At 39.0% G+C, this 27828-nt stretch overlaps 1 long non-coding RNA gene across 1 annotated transcript; it reads left to right on the top strand.

Moving 5' to 3' along the window:
• Positions 1-659: 659 nt before the first annotated feature.
• LOC310896605 lies at positions 660-21720 on the top strand. Its single transcript, XR_014581662.1, has 4 exons — positions 660-2855; positions 13224-13269; positions 20772-20874; positions 21248-21720. It is a non-coding gene; the product is annotated as an uncharacterized lncRNA (long non-coding RNA).
• The last annotated feature ends 6108 nt before the right edge of the window (positions 21721-27828 follow it).

Below are 27828 nucleotides of genomic sequence, written 5' to 3'. Positions count from 1 at the left end.
CTTGCAACATATGCTATCAGTAGTCCAGGAAGCTAACTACATATAGAGGCGAGTGCCTGCCAGCACAGAGATCAAGAGATAAAGATGGTCCAGAGTCAAAACGCATTCCCTTTGCCCTCTCTCTTCAAGTCTAGTTTACCATTGGCAGAGTCTGCAGTAGAACAGGGCACATCATCTTCAGAAAGGTTGTTCTACTCCAAACTGCAACATTTGAGCATTACTGTCTTCAAGAATAGTTTAAACAGAGCCCATGCTTTGCTCTGTGACAACCTTTTATAGAGCTTTTTTTTTTTTTTTTTTTTTACATACAGAATTTAATCTACTGAGATCTGAGACATTTCAGTATCTCCTCCAGGAAATATATAAATTGCAAGTTTAATTGAGAAAGACTGATCCCTAGAATAATTATGACTAATTACATTTCTCCTTTCATAATTAAAAACTCAGAAATATTTTATGTTAGTTGTTTGCCCTCAGTTCCAATGTAAAAAATATGTTTTCTGGGGACAAAAAGAAAAATTAAGACCACATTTAATATTTCTTATAGTGTAATTATTTGATAGACATTTGTAATTATAATTTTTAAAGTTTGGAGAAGTTTGTAGAAAGCTGAGGCGTGACATTGCTTACTTTATATTTCTCCATAGCATTGGGTCAGGGTGGTGGTGGTGGTGCTGGGAATAATTATGCAAACCATATGTCTTTTCCATGCATAAATCCTACAGAGTGCAAGTTCCTTGCTTTTTCTGGTTTCTGACACCATGGAGGAGAGACCTATACAAATTTGTAGGCAATGAAAAGTTCCACTTATTTTAAAGTAGATATACTCTGTTTATACAGAAAAGATGATTTTTATTTTTATTTTTATTTTTTTTTACTATTCATGGCTTTCTAGATTATGTATCTTTATTAATCAAGTAATATTACAAAAGTGGTAAATGATTTGACCTCTGATTGCCAAGAAAACACCACTGAAATAGTTTAGTAAAATGACATGGCTGATTTATGAAGACTAATTTCTATGGACACTGTTAAAATAATGCTTTGTAGAAGTGTTTAGCTTGACTATATTAACTGTAAGTGTGGCTGGCTACAGTTCTTTGAGGGCTAAAAATTCCCTACAGTGCCTTTCTCTTATGGGCTTTTTCATGCTTAATAATAGCATTGTTTTGGTTTTTGCATTATTATTTTTTCCAGCACTCCATTCAAAGTTTGCAGATTCCCATTTCATTTTCTGAAAAGAGAATTCACTAGATACAAACTCCCCACTGCTACAGTTTTCCTCTCGAGGCTATAAACACAAAGGCACAGTCATTCCCAGAATATGTATTGCCAGTCTCAAAAAGACTTTTCTGCTTATTCAGGAGGGGAGAGAGAAAAGAGAAACATGAAATATACTGAAAGTGAAATTAAAATCCAGAGTACCTGTTACCTGAACTAATGGCTGACACTGAACATCCATCCTTGCTTCACTAGTTTACTAATAGCTGAATCTTACAGTTTTAACTGCATCAGCTGAAAATGCTAAGCCAAGTGAAACCCCACATGACTTGGACCTTGGCTGGTGTCACAGTGTCATCACCTAGAACTTCACTGGGTTTACAGTTACTTTTTTTTTTTCTTAAGGCTGTAGTTTCTGGAGTCAGGCAGTAAGCTTTCTTTTTAAAAGTTAACTTTTTCAACTCACTATTGCTGAAAAAATAAACATGAAAACAGAATCCCTACTTTACTGAAAGACTCCTCATTATCCTTATTTGGAAGACTCCAGATTTTCCCTATTTTTTTAACCTAATAATTTGTAATGCCACCTCATAGTTTCTTGGAACCAACCCAATGCTTCTGAGTTGTTGGATTTTTGTTTGTTATTTTGCTGTTTCTTGTTGGTCTTTTTTGTTTGTCTCTTTTGTGGTTGATACACTTTGCACGTGTGTATTGGCAAAATACAGGTTTCAGGAGTCTCTCTAACTTCAGATGTAGGAGAGGAAAAAATAAACCACATTTTACTGAGAACATGTGACATATGAGGCCAGTACATTTTAACTCATGGACTTTGGACAGATGGTATCTATATAACAGTAAATTCTCTCACAAATATTTCAAAGTGGTATTATGCAGTGTTTTAAATGGTGCCACACAAATGAGTGAGCTATCGGCACATTAGATTGTTCTGCATTTAAACAGCTGTAATTACACAACACAGAAACTGAAGATGTAACCCTGACCCAACAGTGACGAATTTACATCTGGATGAAGATGTAAAACAATCATGCTTTCATACACTGTTTGCTCCTAATGCTCTGAGCTGCACAGCCTGGTGAAATTTGTTTCAGGTTTATACCTTGGCTTTCTCCTTTTCCCTTGGATCTACAGCCTAGGAAAGACACATCCAGTATTTATTTCTTAAGCTGAGAACTAAGTGGGTCAACTGCTTTCTGTGACAAGCACACATCCTGCAGCCTTTCCTTTTAACTAGCAATAATAGGAATGAATAGTTTGTTCAGGTGGAAATAATCTTGTTAATTTAGTGAATTTAACCCAGTGGGCCAAGCATCTGGTGAGCAGAATGTGTACTTGTAGTCACATTTTAGGTGGTTTTTTTTTTTATTTATTTATTATTCTTTTTCTCAGACTGTTAGTACGTTTAATATCAGCACAGACTCACAATTTAACTTAAAGGGTTCATTTACTAGGTCCCCACCTCTGCAAGGAGCCTTCACCCCTCTGCTGGAGGTGGAAAGGTTCCTGTGCCCAGAGCATGGCTGGGCGACATGGAGGGGTGGAGGATGCATGCAGGTAGCAGGGGTTGCCTTGGGCCCCGTGGCACGAAGGTGAGGGAGCACTACCCACGTAGTGAGGTAAGTGTTGGGAGTGAGGAAAGGTGGGGAATGGCTTCCACGGGAGAAATTGCTAGACTGGGTTGGTTCAGCCGGGGGAGCAGTGACTGAAACTGGTGCTGATCCTGATCTGTGAACCTGCCTGAGATGTGGGGAGGTGGGCTGGAAGTCATCACATTTTCCAATCCAAGGAGCAGGTGCTGCTCCTGGGACTAGCAAATGGATTATTGAAAGCAACAAAATGAGATACTTTTGTTAAAAAACAATATGTTACAGTTCGGACCTCCTTGGACTCATGTAGAAGTCTGAAGTTTATTTGAGTTCAAAAAGCAATTAGCCAGATTCCTACAAGAGGAGTTTGCGATGCTACCTCTGGCTTTATATAACAACCTGCGTTGTATTCTGCCCTAGGCATCTGCCGTTAAGAGACAGCGTTGTATGCTAGACAGATTTCTGCTATGTTCTCTCAGCACTGCTCCTCTTAAGGTGCAATTGTAGCCTGCAGTTCAGCTACATGATTGCAGCGTGATGGTAACTACAGCCTCACAGGGTTTGACATAGGCTGCCGAGCCCATCGGGGAGCCTGCATAGTATTTGGCGGCTGAAAGCTCTTGCCTACAGGGGCTGCAGTTAAGCCTCCGGATTGCCGTGCGCCCGGGTGAATTCAGCAGGCTGGGAGGGCGCAGGGCCTAGGCCTCCGCCGCAGGCCGCGGCCTCTGCTTGGTTCTCATCCTGCCATTGTAGGACGAGCTCCGGGAGCGGTGCTGGGGTGGGCTGGCATGGAGCAGCAGAGAGCTGCACCCAGAGGAGCGCTGGGGAAAACAGCCTAAGCTGCTGCAGCTAGGGCTGTCGGCGCTCACCTGTCAGCTCCCCTTAAAAATGCATGACCTGGAAGAGCGCTTGTTGTAGGAAAAGATCATTAGCGGTGCGGTTTCGGTGTTGCTTCTGCTGTAGCTTGTAAGGTTTTGACTGCTCCAGGAAAAGGGTTAGGTCTTCACATCAGGCAGCTTTTTTGCTGTTTTTCATAGGGTGCTGACTTACCTTTAAGTAACATACTGTTTTTCTTTGTACGTTCCAATCTTCCACCAGGAAAAATGTGAAGCAGTTCTTTCCAAAACCTAGACGTATCAAACTATCTGCCAACCCTCTTGTGCTTACGGATCAGCTGTGGCTTTCTTTACCACATGATATGGGAGCAGGCTATGACTGACTAAGCAGAATGCATGCTTCCAGTTCGCTTGGGCGTCATCTGTTTTCATCTGATTCTTTCAAGAATCTATAATGTAAAAATTCACTTGGTTGATTTTAACCTCATGAGCCGATATCCTATTTGAGAGATAAACAGTGCCTCAGACCTCTGTGCAGAAAATACTGTATATCTATCTCTGCAGAATGATACCAATTTGTTGTTGCGCAGATTTCAGAAGAGTCTCTCAGTTAATAAACGATTTAAATACATTTTAGTAGCCATATTACAGGCTCAAAATCTGTGAGAAGATAGGTTATTAAGGGAAGACTTACCTGGCTGGGCACCAAAACATTGTTAGACATACAACACAAACAGACTGTTTCTTGTATTTTTTCCAAGAAAGGCAGTCATTTCTGAGCTGATCATATTTGTGATTCTGTGATGGTTCTGTATGAAGAGGGGGGAAAAAAGCTCTGGTCATCACTGCACAAAGCCAAACATCTCCATTTTCTAAGTTGTCAGTCTCCCTGATTCAGAGCCCAAGCCATCAGCTGTGTGCGTCACCCTGGGCATCTCCTTCAATCACACCTCCCTGCTTCCAAAATGAGTATAATAGTAACCTACCCACAGGATACTCGATTGATCCATACAAATGTGTTATTACCTGCTCAGTATTTATTTTGTTAGTGTAAAAGAGATGACATTAAATTTACGGTGCTTGGTGATAATTTGTGCAACTAATTAAAAACTGGGGTAAGTTGTACTGCTTTTTGAAATGCTTAACCAGTCACACAAATGCTACCTCCATTCATGAAAATAAATGCTAAAATAAATAGCTTCCGATAATTTATGTTTTAAAATAATAAAAAGCCCAAAGAAGTTAAGTGTCAACCTAATGTTAACTTTCAGTATAAAACAGTTTGCTGAAACCAGGAAGCAATTAAAACATACTGTTTTATAGAGTCCTTTATAGCAAGATAGCTTTTATAGGTCTACGTCTGCTTTTTTTGGCGGGTGAGCCACAGTTCAGCTTTGCCCAGGAAATAACAAATGGTATTAAAAACACATCAAAAGAGCAGCTGTTTTCAGGAGGAAAGTGTGGGGGGTTGTTGTCTGGGGGGAGGGTGCGGGGCGGAGTGAATAAATCCGGCAGGCAAAGCTTCCCAAGTCATTAAGGAAGGGACTTCTCTCCTTTCAGAGCCTCCAGAGTACTACAGTATGTACACACTTCTCATGTGTCCTGGCTCATCCAAAGTGTCATTCTTGCACAGAAGGCATGGTTTTGAAGTACTGCTCTGTCACAAAGCTAGGTTCTTGGCCTTTTCACCTGCTGCTTAAGAGATCTGCTCCTTTTACTATTAAAAAATTAAATAATTGTCAGCTGTGCTTCTCAAGAGATACGTAAGAATAATCATAAATCTGATTATGCTAATAAATATGAAAATCACACATAAGCAGCATGACAGATATAATTCCTTTATATTTTTCCGCTTTAACACATATCTCTTATTCATGCAGGGAGCCAGTGTTTTCTATGAATTTATACTTTTGGTGTATGCTTTGCTTGATGGGACCCCTGCAGGAACAAAAGGGCTTTGAAATGAAATCATATATGGTATTGTGGCTGGATACAATATTGCTGTGCTGGAAAGTGTCAGTGACTGCTGTCAAGCAAGCTGGCTGCTGTTAAGCAAGCCTGTGATCTCTAGGCCATGACAGCTGTAGATAAAGGTGTGCTGAACACCCCTAATTCTGGCTAAAAGGAAGGCTTTATTAAGCCCCTTTATACAAATGAAATAGCTGGAAAGAGTAGGAGTTCCCTTCACTAGCAAAAGGCTTCATGTTAGGGCGGGATTCAAACCTAGGTTGTGTGCCATGAGGAATTCTCCAACTAAGGTAGAGATACGTAGAGATACGTGCTTGCTTGGCCTCAATGGGGAATAGAAGAATGGAGAAGATTTTCTGGGGCTCAGAACAGGCTGGGAAGACAAACCTGGCAATTTTGAGTCTTATATCGCCTATGTTTGTTTAGAGTTTGGAGTCTATCTCCAAATAATGTGTTTTTAATATCTAAGCATTAGAAAACATATCTGATCGTATCACTCCTTTCTCCTCTTATAAAAAGGGTTTCTTGAGTTAGTTTAGCCGCCAGCACTAGCTTGCCCCTTGGGCCAAACTGCATATGCAAATACAAGAGATTACATATAAAATTTCAGACAGAGTGTATTGAAATAATTTGTGTTAAAATTCATTAGAAATGTGTCTGCTGCCAGCAATTAGTCACTCAACATGAGATTTTTGGGGAGTCCCTAATAACCTTCACACAGAATATTACAGGCTTTTCAAACTTCCCCTGAAATTGAAGCTTACTGAGTACAGTGCATTGCTAGTATTTGAGACCCTTTGCAGAGAAGAGATGGAAGGAAAAAGTATACAATTCTGATGTTTCCTCTAGCAGAGGCTGGCATATAATATCCATAAAAGACCTAGTCCTTGCTCAAAATCTCTGCTCTTCCTAGTATTTTCACTGGGACAGAGACACCAGCCAAAACACTCAGAATGACCTTTCCAAAAATATTTCTATCACCCTTTCTTCTTCTGCATGGGATGTTGATAACAGTACTTCCTAGCAAAGACTAGTTGCTGTCACCATTTGCTCCTTCTTGATGTTTCTATCCAGCACACAGTATTAAAAGCTATTGTTATCCTTCCTGAAGGGAACATTACTTTTCTCCCATTCCATTGAGAAGAAATGATCAATTGGGTGGCCAGAAAGAGAAATAGGAAGCAGCGGTCACCTTTAAAACATCTTTCAGAAAGAAAGTAAATGTACCTCGTTCCTTTATCAGTTCTCAGAGGTAGTCCAATTGTTATAGAACAGGATATAGTAATATATATATATATATAAAAAACATTTTTTTTAGTGTTTTGTTTCACACTTGAGATAATTAGAGCTAATCTAAACCATTTATGATGACACTCATTTTCACTCCAATTTCCAGACTGGGCCACAGGCACCATTATTGTCACGTCTTGTTTAAGTAATTCCAATAGGCATGGAAACACATTGCTTTCAGTTTCTGGACTTTCTGTAATACATGTTTTCCAGGCAGTTCAGGTATGTTAAAGCAGAATCTAAATAAGAAATTTTCAATGACCACCCCTGTCCTATGCCCATAAACACCCCAGGCAGCAATCAGTGAGGTTGTCAAAACCTGTTAGAAGACTTGTTCCTTTAAATTTCCATAATTCATAATGTATGATAAGCTAACATTACCAAGCAAATAATGTAAACTAAATCTTGTCAGTTGACTTGCAAATGAAACAGACACTGCTGTTCCCCATCTCCTTTGTAGGGACTACCCTTTAACATACAGCCATGGGAAGGCAGAAGACAGTACAAGCTGACTAAATTGAAATATGTTTGCAAAAGATCACAGTAACCGAACAGATATTAGCATAACTTAGAGTTCGCTTCTCTTCTCCTTAACAAATTTACTCTGTCAAATGAGAATGGAGGACAAAATTCAAGGCAAAATAAAAAAATCAGGACAACCAGAAGCAGGAGAAAATGTATTAGAGAGAAAAGGACCATAATGGAAAAGAACAAGTATATGGATTAAAGAAGGAGTGGTAGAAATTCTAACAGTGTAAATGAGGGCTAGTTAAGTATGACCAACAAAAGTTTTTCTACTTTTAAATATAAGTATTAATTCTTAATGTTACAATTTTTACACCTCCTGATGTGTTGAAGGCATTTTTCAAACACCAAGGAAAAGAATGACCTCTGACAGCCTACTGGCATAGCAGTGCTAATGGCTGGCTTGTCCTAAGCATGTGTCCCGTTGATTTTACTGGGACTACTACTCAGATTAAAAGGTATATCTAAATGAATATAGATTTGCATATCTAAGTCTTAAATTAGAAAAGAACACAATGAGAAAAACGGTGAAGAAAGGTAATGTGCATTATGAAATATTTGAAGTTGATATTTTTTTCTTTAATCTCATATTGTAAGGATAAAAAAGGAACTGTCTGCTCTGCTAGAAGTTTCACAGATCCTTTTCTTAAAACAACAGATCTGCTGCTATTTATAATAAAGGCTTCTCATAAAAGCCAGAAGATTCCATGGTCCATTCTCCTCAAGGATTTTGGAAAATATTTGTTTGGTTCCTTAGATTTTGTATTCATACTTATCATTCAATTATCTTTCTTTTTTAATTCTTAACATAGTTAAATAAAACAATTTAAAACATCAGTATGTATTTTAATAAAAACTAGAAACATTTTCTTTTCTTGTAAGAAAACATTTTCCCTAACATCCTTTTTATAGGAACAAAGAGCAGGGGAGAAATTACAGCAGCTATAAATCAGTTTTGTGTTTTTGATAATTTAATACATTTTTCACGGATTGCTTTCTCTGTTTGGCATCCTCATAACAACTGAGTTGGCATGCAGCTTTGCAATCAATCTCATCTTTTCCCTCCACCCTCTCTTCCTTCCCAATATCATACACTTAAAAGGAGTTCAGATTCCAAGAAGTGTTTTGCCATGTGTACAATCCAAAGACTCATCTTTTAATCATTGACATTCGCATGATCCCTTTTATGTAGATTAAAATTATTTCATGCCTATATTATGTGGACAGAACATTGAGAATTATTGTAGGGTTAACTACTCTGTGTGGTTATACTGATGAACTAATTTAATCCCTTGGAAAGGAATAATAGGGTAATAAAGCACTAAGGGATAATCTTAGTCACGTCTCTCTGGTATTCTGATGATTGCACCCTCTTCTAAAGCAGTTTCATGCAAAGCCACCAAAGTAAAAATGCCTGTAGTCGTCAACTGCACAGATGAAGGAAACGTCCATGGCTGTGTCAGTCATTTTAATGAGTCACAGGAGGAGGGAAAGTGGAGGAACAAATTAAAAACAACAGTATTTTTCTCCCTTCCCCCCAACAGAAGAAAGTGAGAATAGTTGCAATTTCATTTGCTTTTAAAGCACAGCACTTGGGTAATAAACGTCCCCTGCAAATGTGCTGAGCAAACACCTCCACATTCATCAATATGCGGGAGCTGTTTATTGCCTCATAAACTTGGAAGCAAGTGATATTGTCTCTTAAATCAGTGGCTGCGTGGACATCCTAGGCACTGTAGGAGAACAGTACATCCAGACAACACTGATACTTAAATTAATGGCTCTAGTAATGACTGAAAGGTGCTTCGTCACTACTAAAAAGTTAGATGTAGATTAAAAAGTATGCCCAGGACACAGCATATATATGTTGTGATAGGGATGTGTGTTTGTGTGTGTCTCATTACAGTTTTTATTACTTTGGCATAAAACGTACTATTCCATGAAGTTTTGATTTAAATATGGGTTGGGCTGCCAGTACTAGCAGGGACAAACTTGGTTTAAGCCTAGCTTATGCAAAAACCTGTCTTCTAAATCTATGGGGAAGATGGCTTGGCTTGTGAAACTGTTAGCTTTACCAGTCTAAAGCCAGATTAAGGAGCCAATAATAATCTGAATTCTTCTATGGCATCTCTTTTCTGAAAATGATTCAGAAACACTACGGAATTAGCTGACATTGCACTGTAAGTTTCTCATCTACAGAGTGTCTCGAGCTGATCATATCTTCTCCTTTATCTGAAAGGAAGAGCATTGCTCCTGGACTGCAACCGGTAGTGTTCGGAGCAGAAAGTCAACGTAGGAGAGGCTGTGACAAGGATCAAGGAAGGGCTGACTGATCAAGGACTGTGTTTCACTTTCTGCATAGTCTCAGTGTCTATACCATAACAAGGACTAATTGCTTCCTGAGCAACCATAACTTTAATAACAGCAGTGAGATGCAGTGCAATGTACATTTACATCTGCTGCTCTTGCATCTTCTCAAGGCAATCGTGCATGCTGCTAAAGCGTTCCCCCTTTTGCAGAGGAATAGTTCAAAGGTACTGAAGGAAGAAATACTCCTCCTTAGTCCCTTCTCATCTCTTACCGTAAAACGATGTACAAATAGTAATGATGTAGTCTGCACCATGTGGATGTTCCTCATTTGCAGATTGTTCCAGCCAGATCCTACTCTGTGCGTCTAAAGGAAGAACAGTATAAAAAGCTGTGGCTGGTAGCACAGTACTCTATTTGAAATAATCTATACATATTTATTTGAGGAGTATTTTCTTTTGATAAGTAGCATTTTGAAAGATCTTAAGTATGTATTTACTGTCAGAACTTTCACTTTTGTATGCAACAATGCACCGTTGATAATGTCCCAGGAGTGCACTGTATAAACTGTTTACCAAGCCTATGTACAATCCCAATTTTAGTCTTCAATTTCAAGTCCTTTTTGAATTAGCCATGTCCACTGGAGCATTAGAATTGTTTACTAATTAGTATAAAAAAAAAAAAAACTGTTTCTTTTGTTCAGGTAGCTTAAGATCTGAGAAGGCTTTCTTCGAACTGTGCAAAGCAAAAACCTGATTTCCATTAAGTGAAACTGTTAGCTCCAAAAGGTAAATATTTTGCTAAACTTCAGACCTCTCATAATATAACGACTTTTTTTTTTTTTAAAAAAAAAAAAAAAAAAAAGAAAGGAAAGGAAAAAAAAAATTCTGGGTAAAGTCCCCAGTAGCCCAATTCAGATTTCAGATTTTTTTAAATGACATCATTACCAGCATTCAAGCCGTGCTCAGAAAGGGTGTAAATCGGCTGAATAGCCTTATACCACTGTCTTCCATATTGTTAAGAGGTAATAGTGAAGAGAAAATTAAGCATGCATATGTAGCATAACACAGTTGCAATGAAGCGTGGCATAATTTCAGGCTGCATGTGCAAAAGCTGTGCATCACTGAGCACTGTCTTAATAGCCCTCTGTGTGCAGTTTTGTTGTAGCCTGGCTAGAGTACAGGGTATGTGTTTGATTTAGCATGTTGCTAGAGCACAACTGGTAAACTAAGGGAAATCCTGAGGACAACAGGAAGATGAACCAGCCTGGAAAAAATAACACAGCCATGTCTACGCAACTTTGTGAAAGAGTAACTGAGATGAACTGTAACAAGTTTCAAATGTTTAAAGGGTGTAAATGCTCAGGAGAAAGAGGTATTACCTTATAGTAAAGCAAAGACATTAGGAATAATGGAGTATACTCCCAGAAGGATTAGCAGGTGACCTGTCCATTGGGAATATAAATTAGTTTGAAAATGAATCTCAAATGCAGTTCTCTGATAGTGGGATTTGGTTTTGATGATGTAACAACTTTTCTCTTTTGCTACCTCTCAGGGAGTGAAGTTAGTGCTTTATTGGTGCTTTCTCAATATAGAAAAGAAAATAATTTAATAAATTCATATTGCCTAGTGAAGCAGCAGATTAATATTTGTATTTCTGCTTGGAGAAGCATTGCAAGATTTTAACAGGTGAAATACAGTTTTTCACATGAGCAGAGCTGCCCCTGCTGTTGCCTCCTCATCCCAGAGGAGGCAGTCTCCAGAGAGACTTCAACTGCGGCACCATTGACATACAGAAGATGAGTGCTATAGATGCTGAATGTTTAAGATGTACATAAGTTTCACACTTTTCGAAAAACAAACAAAAAAACACAACAAAAAAAAGCAGACAAACACAGCAGATTTTATAGCTACGAAGTGAGCAGATGCAGAGCTATGATGATATTGTGTCACAAACACAGAATACCTCTCTCTTTCCATAGACACATCCTGAGTCTCACCCTTTCCTGTTAGGGCCCTCAGTTCAGCCTACCTGATGGCAACCACCTCTGCTTTGCCTATAGTGGCTCTGAGTCCTCATTACCTACGCCCTTCTTTTCTCCTCGTCTGCAGTTCCTGGCATGTTTGATCCTCTTCTGCTCCTTTTCCACTCCTATCTGCACCCTTTCTCCCCCACTCTCTCATCTCTGGTCCTTTCTTGCCCTACCTATAGTTTCTCCATCACTCCTGCCCTAATATTCATCATCTTTCTGCCGTTTTTCCTCTGGTGCTGTTTTAACCCATCTAAATTAGATGTGATCACAGAGACTGCATTCATTTGGCTCCCTTTCAGTTAGAAATTAGCTGTTCTTAGCCCCATAGAAGTTAAATGGAGGTATTGCCTTTGACGTCAGTGGGGCCAGGATTTCAAGCTTACACTTCTTGAATTTCTTGACTGTCTCAAAAGCAGGAAATTAGCAAGTCCCTAGGCAGTACAAATACAATACCATGCAAAAGATTTGCCTAGTTATAAGAGTATTGCTTTCCTGGATTTTTGGTACTATTAGAATACTTTGGCAGGCTTTCTGCTAAGGGTAACAAAAATAGATAAATAAGGGCTTGGTGTGTACTTAGATACTTTATCATTCAGTAATGTGTCTCGCTATATCTGTTTATTCAGCCAGAAGGATGTTGGCCATGGTTCTGATTCATTTCTAAATGTTGGCATGCTAACTATAATGAAGCTATTTCATTTAACAGGATTGATTTACAGCAAAATGGAGTTCTGTACTCCTTGCAGCTTCAGGTCCTTCAAAATGAAGGAACATTGAACCTGGGAAGAAAAGTAGTAGCACTGTATTTTGCACCCACTACCTTACTTTCTGTTCTTTTCGCACATTCTTCACGGAAATCTTCTCTTCCCTCCTCTTCCTTTCATAACTGTTACTACCTCATTCTTCCTCATGTTTGAAGGCTCTGTGGCAGGTCATCCCTTTCGCTTCACTCTTGATGCCTGATTTCTCATTTCCCTGGCCAAAGCTAAAATCACCTTATCTCTTTTTCTGACCTTGTAGGATTTGGGTACACAGATTAGTGGGGAAGACTACAGTCCATAGATGCTCAGTATTAAAACTGAAAACAGAGTGGTTGTAATTTAAGCAGAATAAGAGGAGAGAGATAGAGGAAAAAGGGGAGGGGGGTGGGGGGTGGGGGAACGGAAGTGGTTGAGAACACCCAAAAGAAAGAAAAGAGGATGAAAAACAACACCTGAGGGAAGAAAACCAAGAGGAAATGAAACAAGAAAAGGAAGGATCTGTGATAGAAGTGGGGACTGTATTCAAAGTTTATAAAGAAGAAGAGGTCAAACTTTATAGAGAAGGAAAACAAACCACAGAAAATGTAGGATGCCCCTTACTGGGGAAAAGAAATGTGGAGGGAGGAAAGAAAGAAAAAGGTAGGGAAATGAAAGGTTGTTTCATTGTATTATGTTACAGAATTTGATGGAAAAGTTACACACATGAGATCCTCGCAAGATAATAGGTATGTATAAAATCTCAAAAGATTTAAGTATTATTTATGTAAACCACACATACAATTTTGTTCCTTATTCAATACAACACTCAAGCACTGTCTTAATTCCCATGAAGTCAAGCAAAGCTAAGTATTTTATTCAAGATGATCCTAAACTCCTGCAAGATTACTCAAGATGTGTTGGTTGAATACCCTGCACTGAGTGTTCAGAATTTGCCTTGTTCAAATGCCAGAGGCCTTTTAAGGCTTCTCAGTGACTTTAGAAAAACAGGTAAATAGGAAAGGGCTTGAAGGAAACAGTGGAGCTGGGCTGGTTACTCAAGGATGCAACTTACTGCTTTCGTAGCCCCACTGGGGGACAGGTTACTCTTTCCTTCTTCCTCCCAGCAGCACCTTTACCCCAGAATCTCCTTTGGTACCAACCAAAGCTCTGCCATATCCGAAGTAGATGGCCATTTCACTGCTATATGCCCTGGTTTCCTGTGTGCTCCCATCCAGGTGTTTTTTTCCATGAGCCAAGAGAAAAGTTGTGCTCCAGGTCTTACGGTCCTGGGGAGCACTTTACTGCACTAACGTAAAATTGAAGTTCCCTGGATCCTTATCCAGCTGAGCATTAACACGGCACTGAGTTTCATTTTTATCCTTGTAGCAGTTCTACTCCCTTCCATACCCAACAACCTACTGTCCTCGACCAATAGTCCATCAGATGAAATCACAGTAAAAAGGAATCAAAGAAATTCCATCTATTTATAGTAGAACAAAAGACGCTAAATAAGGGATTCCACAAGTAAGTTCATGCACTAAACCCGAAATATAACTCCGCTCAAGCTTTGCAAACAAATTTGTAAATGAATCGTGTAATACAAAGCCCTGGTTACCACCTGATGTTCACCTCAACACCCACAGGAGTTGAGGGCCACTCAGCCCTCAGTACTTATTTCCTGTTCCCAAGTGGAATGGGGGTGTCAATATTGCCCCCTTGTCACTAGCTGTGTACCTGGAAAATCTTTAGCTTTCTTGGGCACCCTATAGATCAGGAGCTTTCAGTTGAGCAGAAAGGAAGTTTTTCAATAGGCAGCAAGAGAGATAAGAAATCTCCTAATAAAGATTTCATTTCTCACTGAAATAAACATCCACACAGTCAGGAAGCAGGTTGAAGGCATACAGTCAGCAGATAAATCCTCCAGCTCCACTTTCCTTATCCCATCTCTGCAGCAAAATGCATTGAGTTGTCATCTGCCATTTGTGTATTCATTCTAATTCTTTCTGCCTTGTTATTCTGTCAATTTCTTAATCTATTTACACTGACTTTATTTTCAGTGTGTCTATTGTGACAGCAAATCCTGGAATTGCCTTGGGTGTTGTCTGAAAATGGCCATTATCAAATCATAATGCCTACCCAGATGAGGAACTGTAAAGGCCCTAGGCATCAGTAGGAGTCCTTAACAGCTGCCTGCAGTTTAGACCTGCATATCAATTTCCACCTTAGAGGATCTGCTACAGCATTGTAAGGTGAATGGGAACTACGTGTATTAAAATTTGGATTAGCAGTTCAACCAAAACGCTCACTTTCCCTCCCTCTCTGCCTCTCTCTCTTTTTTCACATTAATAAACTTGCTATCTCTATCTTTTGTTGGTATACTATATAAAAATGCAAATGATCCAGAATCCAATTAATTTCTGGAAGGTTGCAGCTGTTTTGGGCCCTATTCACAAAGACATGTGGTGTGCGTGCGTGTGTGTGTATGCATGTGTATGCATCTGATTGCTAAGAAAATCAGGCCTTATTATTGAAGCCTTGACTCTCAAAATTTGAGCTATTGTTCATTGCCAGTGCTGATGCAAACAGATAATTTCCAAATTGTATTCCACGTTTATTAAAGTGGTAGAAAATGTGGCTAATTTCAGACAAAGCTGAGAAAAGGTGGAGCTTGAGAGCTGAAATAGGAGATCTGGGAAATCTGTTTCTATTACGACAAAGAAAAGTTTATCTAATATCTCAAAAAGCATTAATTACTGTGAGGCGCAGGCGAACACATTGTGGATTTCTTCATTGGTTTTGTCATTCTTCATTGCTTTATTCTACTGCTGTGAATTGTTTGGCTTCATTTCATGTTTTGTTTTGTGTGTGTGTGGTGGTTGTGGTTTTTTTTGTTGTTTTTTGTTTTTGCTTATGCCTAATATGTAGTTATGAAATTGAGACCATCCTGGGAATATTTTTCATTACCTCAGCTCAGGCTTGGAACAGAAATTTATCTAGACCAGGCAGTTTGAAGCAATGTTTGTAATTGTTCCTGTCATTGGTTGAACTTGGGCAAGACATTCAAGACTGATTCTTTAATCCATATTTTTATATTAAGGGTTTATGTCCACAGCTGCCCAGTTTGCATCTGCACCCGGAACCACAAATATTACAGCACAAAAAACTAACAACTTTGTGAACAAATAGGTCTTGATCTCCCATTTGTCTTTCCTCTCCATATTAACATTATCCTTGAGCAACAAAATCAACAGCATCTGATTTTCTATATTTATGTCTTCCTATGCTCCTGTTTGCCTTCCCTAGTATCTAATATGGCTTAAACATGTTTCTGTCAGTGGGATATTAGTAATCTCTCTCCCCTACCTAGTGAAACTCAAAGGAGCTTAATATCCGTGAGACCTCTCCCCCGTGCCCTTCTATCTATTTGTTTGAGTTGGCCAACTGTTCAAAATTTATGTAAGGGAAGGGAGCCAGGGCTGACGGCAGCATGATCATATACTAGGCTGAAAAGGGGACAGTTTTCTTAGTTGTAAATAACCTGGGAATCTTCTTTCATTTACTCTTAAAATAAGGTTTTGGTATTTTTCTGCAACAGTCACTAAAGAAACACAGATGCCGCTGACAATGAGAGCTGAACTTACAAACTTCATTTGTCTTTTTTATTGTGCTACAAGCATTTGGTGAAATTTTAGTTATCATGGAAATCCTACATTTAAGATACACCGTAGCCTATTAGACACGTGTAGAACAAGCCCTCCTCAATTTATTTTAGTAAGCAGTTTCAGCAGTGAGGGCATACAAGGCCTTGTGCAGAAAGCTTGTGTCAGGTCGAAGCACCATATAAATCCCACCTGAACTCTAAAAATAGAATTCCAAAGTAGAATTTAAAGCCTTGTGATAGCTTCTGGTGCAGGCAAGAATTTAACGAAGAGGAGATTGTTTTTGCCAAGGTTGTGATACCTTCTCTAAATACAGTCTCTACGGCCTCTTCTCTAAATACAGCAAGTGCCACAGAGGCAGCAACCAGGCCAGTTTCACTAAGCATGGCTATTCATTGAATAATGCGCCGAGGTGCCTTGATTAATAAGAATAGGCTTCTCTCTGGGCAATAAACCGAAGGCTGCTCTTTCCCTGGGAAAGAGCCAAAGCTTTTGATCAGATAAGCTAGGTTTTTAAGTTTAATATTTTACAGTGAGAGCTTTTCTTCTTTTGGCTTTGTTGTAACTGATAATGCACAGAGATAATGCATATTGGGAGCACTGATAACAGAAAGAATAAGCAGATCTATAGCAAGAAAAATGGGAGAGAGGTTCCCATCTCAAGCAGTGTTCTGGAAAGACTGGGAGGAGAGAGAGAATCGATAAGGTTGTGTGGGGATCTGCTGTAACTGCTTGTCTTGCTGCCAAAGCAGAAATGGATATAGAGCCTTGCAGGTGAGCTTGCCATTATAGGGTGAAACCAGCATGGAAGACACTGGTTGTTGTACTTGTGTAGGATACTTTACTTCCACTACACCTGTAGTAGTTTCTTTGCATAAAGAGTAGTCAGGGTTCAGGCAATTTCTTCATTGAGAAGCACCAAAGAGTTCCCAGAGTAACAGCTCTGGCAGAGACACTGACTGGGACAGGGAGCAAACTGCTCTGCTGCTTCCCACAGTCCGGTGTACAGAAATTATTCCACGAAATTATGCTGTATATAGGTCTTAAAATCAAGAAGGTCCCTGCATGCAAAGAAAGAGAAATTAGAGGACTGTAAGTAACAGCTCCATCTGGTGATGTCATCTTTATAGCATTCAAGTCTCTTTTATATAGTGTCATCCCCCCCAAGTCTTCATTCAAATATAGATCCTTTTCTTCTTTCCCAGTTGGCTTCATTATCTGAAATCATTCCGATTTCATTACAGTGAACAAAGTATAAATATTTCTTCAAGGTAGAGAATACACTGGAAGATTATGGGAGAGCCTGGCAAGTTGTCCCAGATCACCAGATGAGGTGATCTCTGTCATAATTCATTGGAAAGCAGGAGGAGGAAAAGTATCTCTCTCTGGTAGAAGAAATGTCCTGTTAACTTAGTAAGAAAATGATGAGATTGATTGATATGAGTTAAGAAATATGTGAAGCTATATAATTTTCTTAAAGGGCTTACTTCTGCAGCTACTAGTTATCCTTAATCAGTATTGACATAAAGTTTGAGAAGCCTACCACTTCTCTGAATCATGTCACGTGTGTTATTCATTCCCTCATCTTTCCTCTCTCATCTTAGTCAGTCAATGAGATTTTTAATATCCCAGATGAGGCAATTTGTAAGAAGGTAAGATCATACCGAGAGCTCTTACCAGTAAGACCAAAGGCACTTCTAGCCCATCACCTGTCTCTGCATGACGCTTCCTCTTGCTGCTCTCCTAGCCTGCAGCTATGTCCACCTCAAGGGACATCCTGAATTGCCGTAGTCTCTGTATTTTCAGTAACTCTCCTACTTGTCTAGTATCCCCCTTTATTTCATGCATCCGCAGCATCATCAAGCAGTGAATTAACCACCTACTGCACAAAAGTATTTATGTTTGTTCTGAATACAGTTCCTACTATCTTCATTTTGTGTTCCCCAGTTCTCTTATGGGAAGGATCAAGATCCATCTTCTCCATTCTATTCATGATTTCTCAGGCTTCTGTCATCTTCTTACAGGTCATACTTCTTCCAGAATTAAGTGTGCCAACATCCCCTGTTGTAGTTGCTGAGTAACTTTTCATAATATGAAGTCTGCTCTACAGCTTCCTGTCATCTTTGTTGCTTTCCTCTGAAATGTCCTGTTTTACCTGTATCCTTTTGAAGAGACAGGATAGTATTCAGCACAAAGTATTCAACCTGGGGTTGAGTGATTCTTTTCTATAGCGGCACAGTGATGTTCTCTGTTTTGTTCTCCATTTATTTCCTAATAATTTCTTAACATTTGACTTTCCTTCTTGACTGCTATTGAGCATCGGGTTGACATTTTCATAAGACTATCTATCATAAGACCAGATCTATCTCCTAAGTGGTAATGATCAACTCTGTCATATTAATATGTGGAGTTAGAACTGTTTTTCCAACATGCATTGCTTTCCATTTATCTACATTGAATTTCATTTGCCATTTAGTTGCTCAGCTACTCAACCTCATAAGGTTTTTCTGTATTTTTTTGTGTTTTTGTTGTGTTTTTTTTTTTCTTTTGGCCACTGCTTGTCCTTGCTACCTTGAGTAACTCTGTATCACCATCAGACTTCCTGAACTCACTTCTCACCCACTTTCCCAAATGACTTATGAATGCCTTGACTGTCTCAGGTGCTAGATCAGACCTCATTGCAACTCCAAGGGTGGAATGCACCCTGTTGAAAAAAACATCTCTTCACTTTTCCTCTCTATGCCCTATCCTTTAACTAGTTAGTTACCCATAGAGACATCTTTCCCTTTGTTCCACCACTGCTTAGCTTTCTTAAAAAGCTTTTGTGAAGGATTCTGTAGAAGTCCTTTAGGAATCTATATAGATTATGTCAGCTGAATAAACACCATCCACATATGCATTGATCTCTGTAGAGAACTCCAGTAAGCTTGGAAGATAAGACGCTCCGTTATAAAAGTGATGTTGATTTTCCCAAGTGAAATAATGTTATTACCTGCCCTTGCTTAGGACAATACTGATTTTCTTATCTGAGAGGTGTTATATAGATGATTGGGCAGGAGGGATAGTAATATGTTAGTTGGTATATACGCTTTTTCCATGCTGAACCCAGTTCTATTTACTATGTTACAGACCCCACAAAGATGGATATACCTATCTGAGTGAATGAACTAGAGGTATCTACTGACACTGACTGCTTGGCGGCATATGCATTGGTGATTACTTGTCAGAGTTGCATGCATCCCTGCATGCCGAGAAGATTAAGTCATCTCAAATGACTGAGTGACTTCTGCTACCGCCTTAGTTTAGCATTAGGACAGTGGTGCAAAAGGTGACATAAAAATCTACCTAGAACAGTCATTTGCAATCTGTGCACTCTGCTATGCTAAATATTTCTGAGTGTTAAGCGCTGTCAATTTATCTATTTACCTTATCTATTTTGCATATAACATAATGCAGCAATAACCTATTGATTTGCCATGATATAAAGTTTGGCATTAGGATTAAGTCCTCTATTAAATCTACTGTCATTTTATTCAGACTGGTAAAAAAGACATAGGAACAATGATGAAAAACAACAAAACCAAAAAGACAGTTTTGAGGGTTAGCTCTCTTTTTCTCTGTGTCTGCACCCTATTAATGTGCCATCTGCTTCTAGGACATAGATTCATTTACCATTACAGTGTTCTAACATGATTACCTTTTTTCCCCCTCAAAAGCCACAAAGGGGCTAAATATAGATTTACTTAAAATTCTAGGGAAAGAGGCGGTCCTTGCCCTAGACACAATTGTTCTCTTGATTTTCAGAGCATTACCACTAGCATTAAACGTAATTTACTTTATCTGATGACAGTTTGCTGAACAAGATCTTAAGTTTTAATAGGATCAGGGCATAGATGGTAAGCGGAGAGAAGAGAAAAGCATTGTGGGTGGAATTCATCCCACCCCATTACTCTTTCCTTAACTAAGAACAAATTGAGCACAAAGAGATTAGGCAGTCTCCAGGAGGTGGGCCAAGTTAGAGGGCATCAGCACATCCAGTCTCCAGGCTGGAACAGAGTCTGACACCCTGCTGCATTTCCCCTGGTGGTTTGTTGCCCTGTTGTAGTACAGTTGTGAACTCATTACTCAGATATATGCTTCTCTCCTCTCTATTCACCATTGCACTCCTAATTACCCTCTAGTTTATGATAGCTAGTACAGGCTCATGCAGTTGCTCAGATTACCTGCTCTGTAAAGCCATCCACTCCTTGCACAGCAGAACCCTTTTTTTTTTTTTTTTTTATATCTCACACAATCATGGGCAAATTTCATAGTATGATAAAGCCCTTCACCAATCAAAGCATCTAGTGTTAGAGGAGAAATTGGTTTCTCATTCAGAGTTATGGGACTATTATGACCTCCCACATTACTGCTGGTTCATTTGCAATCAGCTTTTTCATTATCTTTCAGCTACACCGGACCAGAATTATGTTAATTGCCCATTAACTACAGTTGGGTGATTCATTTATTCTTTTAATTTAGAGTATCGAAAATGGATCTAACCTCTATTTTGCTTTTAAAACTTTCTGATACAATCTGTGCCATTGCAGAGGTGAAAGTAAAAACAAGATATCAATAAAGCCATGTCCTTTGCTGTGTACGGAGCCTCCATGGACAGCACAAGATCCTCGACATCTTGCCTCTCTCTGCAAGGTATTCTGCAAAGAATGACAAATGAGTTTATCAGACGAGTTCATTTCTTTTTCTCTCCTTCTCTACTGGAGTAGATTTTCCTGCATGCGTTCTGAAGCTTCTTAATTTTGTTTTTCACTTCATTATTTCTGCCTCTTAAAGGGGTTTGTGATTCAAGGCTTAAATCATCCTCTACCTCAAAAAAAAAATAGGATAAGCCTTCTGCATGACAAGCTTATCAAATATCTTTGTGGAGTTTTCTGCAGGTGGGTTGTGTGGCCAGTCTCATCCAGAGAACAATTACAACATTGTTTTTGTTCTTTAAGTTGTTGGGTTTCTTGAGCCTTGTATTCCTGTGTGAGGAAAGGGCGGTAATTGAATATTTTTCTTGCAGATGCTTTTTCTTTGGATGTCTCAGAATTGTGGACTGGGAGCATTCTCATCTCTATTATCTATAACAGATTGCAATTTAATTTGAGTTTTCCCCTGTAGCAACATGTAGGTGTTTGTGATAATTGTCAAAGGTAGAGTTCTCAATGGAAGTGTAGCTTCAGTCCTACAAATACTTAAGTATAACTTTACTCAAGTGAATTAGCCTAATTGATATGACTCCAGCACTTATGTGAATGAATGTACCACTTATAAGGATGAACATATTCATCCTTAACTAATTGCAGTCTCTGAAAGAAGAACTTTCTACATTTTCCCAATAGCCTATTTGTATGATCGTAATAATACACAGGAACATTGACTAAGGATCCAGGTACCACTTTATTCAATGCTGTACAAGCGAGTAAGAAAGAATACACGGTGAGCCTCTGAGAGCTTATTTTCCAAGTGTGATACGTCAAAGGAGGTGACAGAATAGGCAAGGGATTTGGGGGACAGGAGGAGCACAAGATGAGAGGGGTCATTAGTACTCTGTGCACTGGAAGGTAGCTGGGTTGGGGAGCCCCAGAGTATCTAAAAAAGATAAAGAACTGGCTGAAAGCAGGTTTGAGGGAAGCCAGGTATCACTGTGGGATAGAGTCATTAAGGCACCTGCAAGGCCCATGGAATGTATAAGAAACTTTGAATGCATCAGGAGGAAAAAAAGGAAGGTCACGGCACATTGCATTGACATTTTGCTGTATGCAGAACAAAATTTCTAGGCAGAGCTGTTATCTTTCATTGGACCAGTTGGAACTGGAAAAATCAGATAAGCTTTTGGGGGCACAGGTGCACCTGCAGGTTTGAAAAAACTAACATTTGAGTATATCAAATTTTCTCTTCTTTAACTGGAGTTCTTGGGGGAGGAAAAGTAATAAGTAAAAGGAAGAAGTGCTAGAGTATACAAGAAGCAAATAAGCAGCATTTTACTTTATCACGTTGGGGGGATTTAAAACTACTGTGATTATTAGATTACAAATACTATACATTTAAAACAGTAATTTTCAACAGAAAAGAATGCAATGACATGTATGTGGTTTTCTGAGCTATATAGATAATGTATTTATGAAACATGTCTAAATTCCACAATATATATTATGTCAAATTTTGTCTTCTCTTTTTCCATATCATCCTTCCTTTTTTCACTCCTTTTTCTAGTTCTTTTGTTTATTCTCTCTCTCTCTCTCTCTCTCTTTCTGCATGTTTTTGTTGCCCATCTTTCTTTAACATCTGTTTTCTTTTCAATTAACTTCTAATTTCCCTTTTCTATTCATCCTCAGGCCCTGGTTTTGCAAGCCCTTGTACAAGACTGATCACATTGAAATCAGGAGAATTTTTATCACATGGATAAATTTAGTGCTTCGGATTTTGGAATAAAATATCACTGACCTGGATATTAAACCCTAGTTTTTCAACAGATCTTTTTCTTTTCTCAGATATACTAGAAGTGTGTAGACCTTTATTATTCTGAACACTGAAGTGTTGCATACACAGCCAATTGAATTTTTGAGTTTTTTTCACATCAATATCTTTTTTTATCAAAAAGACACAGAGCAGAAATCCATTTTATGCTATATTCTCATCTCCACAGGTTGCACTGTGATTCATGTTTTATCATGATTTTGCAGTATGGCAAAAACCACAAGATCAGTGAATTTGATAGTCAGTGTCACAAAACCATACATAAAATTCGCAAGTTTGTTCTCTGCTCAGTCAGTCAGCTTCTACCCATTACCATGAATTACACCTATGGAAAGCAGGTGTGACAGAGTGAAAAATCTCACACAGTTATGGGTGCACTCCAGAAGTCCAGAGGTTAATTCAGCCTCTTAAAACATGGCTGTTGCTTCTAGCAACAGCAATTGTCCCTTTAACTTCTCTTTACGTTGCAACCCTTCCCAAACTCTTTCTTGATCTCCTAATCAGTTGTCATCTTGGAGAGGGTGGCAGCCTTGTAGATTAATCGTCTGTGTATTGTGACTGGAACATCCAAACCACCTGCCTGTCTCCCAGCATCTCTATAGTGGGAGGCACCGCCCTGTTTGTAAAGTTAAGCACAATCACATTGTAAAGGCATAAATTCAGACAAAGTGACAGCTAGAAGCTAGAAGGAAGGAGGGCCACAGATAAGCAGAGTAGCTCCAGTGTGGCTCAGTGCCTATACACGGGCTAATTTCTTGCAGGTGCCATATATTAATGCAGCCAGATTACATTACTGAAAGAATGAAACTGCAAAGATGAAATGCGGAAAAAAATAGGCTCCAAGAATCATATTAATTTAGCTGCTTTGCATGAATTGATTATTTTCCCACTCCACTTTTTAAAAACCAGGGACCTAGAAGGACTTAATAAAGCAGCTCAGGTATGTGTCTGCTGGAACACACATCGTCTCATTGATCTGCTATACACACAGATATACATACACAAGTGTGTGTTCACCACCTTCTGAATTGAGGTCCCCATCTCTGATTGGGATTGATTGATTTAGACACTCCTAAATTGTCTATATTTAATCACCACAATAATCAATGTTCTAATACTGTCTGCATTCTAAAATATGCAGAATGCAAGATATAGAGTTCAAGGCAACTTTGCTTCTGGAATCTTAATTATTTCATTGCTAATAATTTTCATTTAAATGTGTAATCTTAAATCTTGACTTAACTTTTTTAATATAATACTTTTCCATATTTTATTAAGTGTTCAGGATTGGGTGATTGGATGATTAGTTCATCTACCTATGAACTAATTAGAAGGGAAAAGGCTGAGATTCCCAGCTTTTCTAAAAGATGCAGCAGAAAGCACTTTTTGGAGGTGCATGTTTCCATATACGAATGCTACCCTCTGCTGGAGAACTGGTACATTACAGCTTAGTTTTCTTCATTACTCGTCTGAGCAACTTCTCCCAGGCTAAGTGTAGGTAACAATGGGAAGGATTTACCGTCCTGCTTCCCGGCTTTCCTTGCTCTGAATGCCAGCTGCAGTCATGCTTTAGCTGCCCTCCCTGCGAAAGGCACGACTTCTAAGAGGTATCTCGCAGAAGGCTTCTTTGCAAGGCTCTGAGAACAAAACATGACATGGTTACCTCTCACACAGGTTTCCGCTAAGTGCATTGCTCTTTCCCTGCACCGCTGAGGGGCTTTGTAATGGGAAGCTCGGTTACGTGGCTGCAAACACTGGAGGCTGCTGCACAGAGGTGCTGAATGAACAAAGAGTACGGGACCGTTTTCAAAGTCTCGCTCTAAATTTGATCTCGTAACTGACGAGTAACATGGCTGCCTGTGTTTTCCTCCCGAGAAGCAAGTCTACGCTGTGCCCGGGCAGGGTCCCGGGAGAAGGACTGCTACGTGGTGGTGACACTGCACGTAGCCCTTCTTGCCTCCATCTCATCCCCACGCCACCAGAACGAGCCGATCCAAATGCTGACTTCCCTGCATCTGGTGTTTACTTGCATGGAAAGGATCCACTTGGATCTGATTCCACCTCTAGTTTTCATTCTTTCTCTTTAGAGTCTCCCCAATCTGCCTTCTTGGCAGCCTGCCCTTTTCGGGGTGGCTGCCTAGTTCAGAAGGAAGAGGAGCTGAGCGGACAGGTATATGATTCTTACCAGCCACCGGGGCTTCTGGCTCTGACATGCAAAGATTTCACTGTTTCTGAATTAGGTTTAAGCAAGATGACTTTTCAGTCATAGTTTAGAGGGTAAGAATAGAGTACAACCTAGAGAGAATGTAACGCAATGCAATCAACATGCCAAAGAGCCAAAAGAAAGTGTAATTTATGCCAATTTACACTACCTTGATGGATAAGCCCAGCAGAATATATTAACAAATGATACTTCTACAGGTTTCTGGTGCCATCTGCTATAATTTAATGTATAATTATGCCTTTGGTACAGAACACTAAAGGATGGTTTTAAAAACTATAGAACATATCTCAGAATTACAGTAATTTCTGTTGATCCCAATTATGTCTCATAAAGCCCCGTTGGTGGGTTTTTTGTTTTTGTTTTCTTCTTTTTTCTTAAAGTATAGACTGTTTTCAAAAAAGAGTATTTAACTTTGGTTTCCAGACTTCATAAGGAGTATTTAATTCTGGTTTACAGACTTCATAAGCTGACTTCATAGCACAATCAGCCATATTTATCCCACTGTTGCAATATGAATTTCTCATATTGGGCAGAAATAAAGCAGGATACTTATAGTATGAAGACCCATTACATGTAAAGGTACAAAATTCAGTTTCATATTTTCAAATGAAAATTCATTTTCAGATTTTGCTATAAACACGGACCAGTCAGATTTCTTGCAGAACTCAGGCCTGGTATTGTATTAGTCTGAGCTATTTTAGAATTTGCCTTAGAGCCCATGTGAAGTCTGTCATTACAAAATGCATAAAACATGGCAGATTTTTATTCCTTGAGCTTTTAGATAATTCCTTTTTTCTACTAACGATGGAACATGTTTTTTCTTGTGGTTTAATCCCCATCAAGAATTGTTTCTACTTCCCTAGAGCAGAAGGGAAGCATGCTCCCCTTACAGCGTCATGTTATTGCTTTTAAATGCTCGTTATCATTGTCAAAGTTTTTATTTTCGTTTGATTTACCAAAGTATTGGAAAATAACTACTAAACCTTTCCAAAATTACTAGCACATGCAAAGAGTCAGTAGATTCAAAAACTTTGTGTGATTGCTTCTAAGATACGAAGATGGGTATTAGGCCTTTTAGCTGTAACTTGAACGAATTACTGAGAACATTCCATAGTATTTTGAGCTGTGGTAAATTTTGATCCTTATTGTTTATCTCCAAAGCAAGAAAATAAAGCACTGTATTATAAAACTTTGTTGCCAGCTATGTAAAGATGTTCTGAAACCTCAAGTATGTATCAGGTAAACAAATATGTTCCACAAGACCTTCAAAGTTTAGTAACATCTTGTTGAATGATGCAAAAATTAAAAAGTAATGGACATACTACATTAAGACACATGATTATAGTGGGATCAAGAGTGAAGAAGTGTTTTTAATAAAATATTAGAGGAAATTAGAACAGGAAATTTCTTCTCTCTCCTCTCTCTCTTTTCTTCTTTTTTTTTTTTTTTGGTGTTCATGTTTTCTGAGAAAAAATGGCAGAAATGTTATCTGAAAGTGTAGTTCCACATGTGTTTGCTATGGATATATTCATAGCCTTTTAGCACAGTTATTTGTTTTCATGTCTAGCCTGAAAACAAATGCATGAAAAGTTTCTATTAAATTCCTAGACAAAATATACATTAACATTAAAGTCAGGACAGTTTATACAAGCACAAGATATCATCTGGTTTATAGTATCCTCCTGCTTCACTATTTTTCATTGGTAAAGTATCTTTTGAAGTAATATTTTTAGTGAAAGATAGTTAAATACGTTGATACAAAAATGGGCCTTAGGAAATAATTAGGCAAAGTCACGTTTCAGAACAAATGGGTAAAAGGTAGCTATGAATGCAATGAGGCTGGAAATTAGAAGAGAGATCCCAGTTATCAGGGAACCCTGTTGGAACAGCCTTTCAGTGGGAATAGTAAGAACAGCCCCAACAAAAATCCCCGATTCAGGAAATGGGGAATATAATGCAGCTTTTGCAGCCACAGGGTCTTGGGAACCCAGGAGGTCTCTTCCACTGCTGTGTTCCTAGAAATACGGCGTGTGTTTGTAGTGAGAGCAATTGATTGTAAATGGCCATGAAAACTTGCTGAGAGAAAGACGGTTCTAACATATAATCTTGGCACAGTGTTTGTTAACCTTTCCCTTCCCATGGTTTTCCATGTCTAGCCTCTTCTTTTATCAGAATGAGATTTGAACTGCCTTCTGGCATCCGTGGATCTTGGTATCCAGCCTTGACACCACAGCTCAGACCACTGTTATAGAAACACCATAGCACCTGACATTACAAACGGAGTATCTCCTCATTACAGATGTTTTCTCTAATTAAAGAGAAGAGGTTTTGCTCCTAATGATCACTTTCTGAACACCAGCTGGTAGAGGAGAGTAGATTCCTCAGAGTTGCCTGGAATGGCTTTCCTATGACCGTGAGGTGAGCCTGCTACTTACCCGGGATTTCCTGATCCCCTCTGACTCTCAGCAGCACTGTGGGAAACCATCTCTGGATCCTTATCTACCAGCTATCCTATTTCATCGTTTAAAGCACAAAACCCACAAGATGTGATCAAACCCTCTGTTAACTTATTGGTTTTGGAAGGTACTGGCAGAGACATCCCCAGGTATGATGCAGAATAATCTCTTGCCCTGAAACTACATCAGCTGTAAAAACTTGATCTGGATACTTATTTCCTCCTGTGGTCCATTTTATGGTGGCTGTAAGATTTAAAAAAAAAAAAAAAAAAAATGGAGCCTGTCTTTATAATGTCTTTCTTTTTCCCCATCTGCATTCTAACAGACTTGAGCAGGCCTAAAGGTCACTCTGCATGTAGCCACAGTAGCTTTTTAAAAATCTTTGAATGTTAATCCAGCTCTGAACTGCTCTGCATTTGCATATTTGCTTAATCAGAAGTGTGT

Source organism: Anser anser (genome assembly GCF_964211835.1).
Source record: "Anser anser genome assembly, chromosome: 3".
In the NCBI taxonomy this organism is placed as follows: Eukaryota; Metazoa; Chordata; class Aves; order Anseriformes; family Anatidae; genus Anser; species Anser anser.
This window is presented reverse-complemented; position numbering and strand designations above follow the sequence as displayed.